Raw genomic sequence first — 5250 nt, forward strand, 5'->3', positions numbered from 1 at the left:
GGGCGCCATCTTGGCTCACTGCAACCTCTGCCTCCCGGGTGCAAGCGATTCTCCTGCCTCAGCCTCCAGAGTAGCTGGGATTACAGACATGTGCCACCATACCCGGCTAATTTTGTATTTTTAGTAGAGACGGGGTTTCTCCATGTTGGTCAGGCTGGTCTTGAACTCCCAACCTCAGGTGATCCACCAACCTCAGCTTCCCAAAGCACTGGGATACAGGCGTGAGTCACTGCGCCTGGCACAACTTTTGTAAATTTATAAGGAAAAAGCAAACCAAATAGGCAAAGCTACATCTTGGCATATTGCCCCAAACCAGCCATGGGCAACCAGAGGTGGTTATGACATACTGCCTACTCTCAGGGAAGAGGCTAAGTTCATGCTCCACCCACAGGCCTAGGGTTCCAGACACCCACAACACCCCTCTTGCATCAGAAGCTGCTCGGGTGAGAGGACTTCCTCACTGTTCAACACCTGTCCCCTGGCAGCCCAACTCAGGGAACACTTGGTAGAAGATTCTGCCAGACTGGGAACATCCGCTCTACAAGCCATTCCTCCCCTGGCAACTGGAGAGGCATTCAGCCCTTGATGGCTTGCAGCTGAAAGGAGAGAGTCACTGCCAAACCATTTCTTGCATCATAATGCACTTCTGAGGCGGGTACACAAATTTTTGTCAATTGAATCGTGTCTTCCTCCTGACTTACATGATGGTCCAGATATGCTCTGGCTTCCATGCTCATGGGTGGGTCCTTGACTGGTAACAGCTCCCAACACTTAGTATTCTTCTGTCTCCATTAACCAACCTATAAATCAGTATTTAAGTACATTAAGGATAGAATCTTTCTTCTAGTTCCTCCATCAGGCAAGCTTGGATGTTTGCCTCTGCTGTTTCCTTAGTGGGGAGGGAGGCTGCATCCACAGGCAGCGGGTTCATCTCTCAGTCCCAGGAGCCTCCCTGACCTTTGGCCTGAGTGGTGGAGTCCTCACATTTGGCACATCTGCACACAGGGGCTTCATTAATGAACTCCTGGCCAAGAAGAACGGATGAAGAGGGAAGACATGAGCCTGGTGCATTCCCTTGCTCACTGCGTGCACTCAGCTGTTCTGGCTGGGACTGGCCCTTCCCATGCTTACCCTACACAGTCTCAGGCACCTTCTGAGTGTGGGACTCATGCTCCAGAGGGGTAAACATCTTCCCAAGCAGCAAGCTGCTGCTTGCCAACTGCTGTGGGGAGGGGGAGCCTTACCCTTAGTGCCACCCCTCGAGGATGCTTGAGCCCAGACCCCAGATCATGCGTCTGATCACATCACTTTTCCCATGTCCAGGATCAAGTCAAAGCCACATGGCCTGGTCTTCGAGTCCCTTGCTTCTCAATCTGATCCTAGCTACGTCTCTGGCGCCCTCTCCCTACACCATGTACCCCATGGTCTAACCACTTATTCACCCCACACACTACGGATTCTGACTTGTGCATAAGCCTGATGGCTGTTTTCCAAGTCCCCATAGCTGCCAACAATGCCTCATTTCAATGGCAGCCTCTCTGTTATTCACTGATGTCATCAGAATTGCATTATTGTAGATGCAGACACAGGCAACACAAGTGCCCATTCTAATGTAGGGCCTCACCCTGCTGCTCACACCATTCCTGGGACGGCACCTGGGTGCACTTCACACAGATCGCTTTCCAGAATGGCTCTCTCCACTGGAGCAGCTGCATATCCCTCCTACCTCCCCAAAGCTCACTGCTGTGGAGAGAGGACACATCATAGCATCTCGCTGCCAAAGTGACAACTACAATTATGTTTTGGCCGACAGCTGGAGAAGGAGAATGTACAGATAGCCAAGGCCTCATGAGTCTCTATGAATCAGCACTTTTTCTGCAAGTGCAGCCTGTAGGAGAGGTGGCCCATCCGGCCAGTCATCCAGGCCCTCCCTAGGTGGCTGCCTGCTGGCCACAGACCTCAAGTTAGCACCTGGGACCCTCAGGTGAAGCTCTCCACTGGATGGTGACAGTTAATGCCCCCAAGGCCACCCCAGGACATAGACGAGCAGAAGCATCGGGGTGGTCAGCCCACGGCAAGGCCCAGCCCCAGCACCAGGGGAAAGGCTTGGTTTCTGGGTAAAGTCAGGGGCCGGTCAAGCAGGGGGCTGAGATGCCCTGGGGTGAAGTCCACTATGCTGGGCAGCCTCATATGGGGTGTGTTTGTGATGGGCAGAGGGTCTCCACTGAGGCCTCAGGGCACCACCTCCAGGAGGTACCTCAGTGCCATGGACTGTGTGCAAAGGAGTGCTATCAGTACAGGGACAAAAACCCAGTGGTAAAAACAACTTCAACAGCAAAAGCAGCAGCAGCAGTGTCCAGTATCCAGTCTGTCCAGTGCTGGACACTGGGCTAGCCACTATCCACATGTCACCCTTCACAACAACCCTGTGAGGTAGGTTCTGTAATTATCCCCACTTCACCAATGAGAAAACCTGAATCTCAGAGGGCAATTTGACGGAAGCCACATGGCTGAGAGTGTAGAGAAAGAATCCGAACCCAGACAATCTGGCTTCAGAGCTCAGCTGGCCTCCTTATCTTGGCTTGGCCCTTTATATCCAGTTTGGCTGCAAGGAACTAAGAGATCTCCAGTGCGTTCCTCACATAGGGTGAGTTGAGTTGGGGTCTCCAAGTAGTCGTTGGCCTGCGAGCCAAGATGTTACTGAGAAAAATAAACAATAGCTATTTCAGGTGACAGGTGCTGGGCTGTGGAATTGGAAGTCGGGGGAATGTCAAGCTGCAAGAGTTTCCTCATCGCACATTTTTGTATGTTCAGCAGAACAAGCGTCATCAGAAAGCTGCTCTGTTGCCAGCGTCGCCCCTGGAGACAGAGGGCAGGAGCAGGAAGTGTCCTTTCTCTGTGACCGCAGGTCCTCCCAGGGCTTGCCTCTTACTCAGCCCTGCCCTGGGTTCCAGCCGAGCTCTCTGGGGGGTGGGCGGAGGTTCTCAGAGCGCTCCCAGGGGTACTGCTGCCCTTTGCAGACTCCTTGTTGGGGCAGAACCTGCCTGTCCTCACATACTGCCCGAACACATGCAGACTAGGACGCAGCAGGCTAGCAGCTCTGCTCAACACGCTTCCAAATGGGTGTGAAAGGCCAGTGGGGCCGGGGACGCAGGAGTGTTCGTATTTTCAAGTGGCTGCTGCCCATGAATCACCAATTTCATTTTGTGCTCTCAGCTCTGCGAAGGCATCATTTCCAACCAGCCTCACATGGAGCTGGCCGCCAGAGCCTCTTAGTGGGGCTATAAATAGCAGATCATCAACTCACCTCCTCTGAGCTCATCACAGGCTCCTCGGTTTACTGTGCGTCTTCCAGCTGCCTGCACGTCACTGTCACTCAGATTTGCCAGGTGAAACCTGCCTGAGAGACTCAGGTCATGCTCTAGGTGGCTGCAGGGTTTTGGTTCCCAGGGCTGTTCAGGGTGACAGTGAGCGCAACAGCAGACTTCTGAAGGGCTTGACATTTAAGACGTCATAATTATAAACTCAGGTCTCTGTGCTCCTCTCCAATTAAATGCAGCAGGAAGGGTCTGTCATTTCTCTATGAGTCCTAGAAACCAAAGGCAAAAGACTCACCAAACTCACACCCAGAGAAAGCCATACAGAATGGGTAGGAGCAGATGAAAGACTTCGTGCTGGCAAGGCATGGTGGCTCTTGCCTGTAATCCCAGCACTTTGAGAGGTGGAGGCAGGCAGATCACTTGAGGTCCGGAGTTCGAGACCAGCCTGGCCAACATGGTGAAATCCCATCTCTACTAAAAATACAAAAAAACAAGCTGGGCATGAATTACAGCTACTCAGGAGGCTGAAGTATGAGAATCGTTTGAACCTGAGAGGCGGAGGCTGCAGTGAGCCAAAATCACACCATTGCACTCCAGTCTGGGCAACAGAGCAAAACTCTGTATCAAAAAATAAAAGAACAAGGACAAGAAGAAGAAAAAGAAAGGCTTCATGTCTTCCTGTGGACTTACCTCCTTACACTCTGAATGAAATACTTTATGGCTCTCTGGCTTCAGGAGTGAGATTGCATTTTTTAGTATTTCCCTTAGAGCTTCCATACAGAGTCTCCCTGTGTGTCAGGCACTGTGCTCAGCCTCTGCATGCAGCATCTCATCAAGTCATCACGAAGCCATATTGAGTTAACTGCCGGCAACATTTTCTTTCTATAGGTGAGGAGGCTGTTGCTCACAGAGGACAGGTGACTCAGCCAGAGCCACAGAGACAGGATTTTTTTTTTTTTTTTGAGATGGAGTCTCGCTCTGTCACCAGACTGGAGTGCAGTGGTGCGATGTCAGCTCACTGCAACCTCTGACTCCCTAGTTCAAGCGATTCTCCTGCCTCAGCCTCCTGAGTAGCTGGGATTATAGGCAAGTGCTGCCATGCACAGCTAATTTTTGTATTTTTAGTAGAGACGGGGTTTCACCATGTTGACCAGGATGGTCTCTATCTCCTGACCTTGTGATTCATCCGCCTCAGCCTCCCAAAGTGTTGGGATTACAGGCGTGAGCCACCTCGTGCGGCCCAGAGACAGGATTTCAATCCAGGGCTGCTGGATTACAGAGCCCAGTCTCTGAACCATCACCCTTTCTGACTCCTGCAGAAGAGGGCTGTGTTTGTGTCCATGCATGTGTCTACGTATGTTTGACTGAGGAATGTGAATGGCAGTCTCCTTTCCCAGTTCCACATACTCCAACACTATAAGTAGGAGCCAGACGCTCACAGATTCACCATCCCCCAAGCCCAGGCCCCTTTGTCACCCAGAAGGTCCCATGTCATCATATCCCAAATCTGATTTTCTTCTAAGATTGCCTTGCAGGCCAGGCACCAGTCTTCAGGCAGCTCTCCTGGCCCAGTTTTATGGTCTTCTTCATGTCTTCTTCCCATGACGCCCCCAAGCAGGCAGAGGCCAGATGGGAGTCCCTCAGGGGAGCCTCCCACAGCCTATTTCCCTTATCCTACCCTGGACTCTCAGCCCCATATTTGGGGTCTGGTCCCCTTTAGCAGCCTGTCACAATGGCCTCTGCACCTGTGGAATGTTTTGAGAATGCAGATTCCTAGTTCCCCTCCCTCAAACCACCTGAAACAAAATCTTGAAGGTCAGAGGCTGGGGGTGGATTTTTACAAAGCTCCCCCAGTGATTTGATCTAGAGACCCCTGGACTCTAGCCTCTCCCCTCTGAACCTTCTGACCTACAGCTATCAACTTAATTTT

The 5250-nt window shown here is 51.8% G+C and overlaps 1 long non-coding RNA gene across 1 annotated transcript; it reads right to left on the bottom strand.

Moving 5' to 3' along the window:
- Positions 1-242: 242 nt before the first annotated feature.
- On the bottom strand, positions 243-3608 carry LOC108307140. The gene is made up of 2 exons (XR_001826424.2): positions 3308-3608; positions 243-1024 (listed from the first exon to the last, which is right to left on the bottom strand). It is a non-coding gene; the product is annotated as an uncharacterized LOC108307140 (long non-coding RNA).
- Between the last annotated feature and the right edge of the window lie 1642 nt (positions 3609-5250).

Source organism: Cebus imitator, unplaced genomic scaffold (assembly GCF_001604975.1).
Source record: "Cebus imitator isolate Cc_AM_T3 unplaced genomic scaffold, Cebus_imitator-1.0 Scaffold76, whole genome shotgun sequence".
Classification (NCBI taxonomy): Eukaryota; Metazoa; Chordata; class Mammalia; order Primates; family Cebidae; genus Cebus; species Cebus imitator.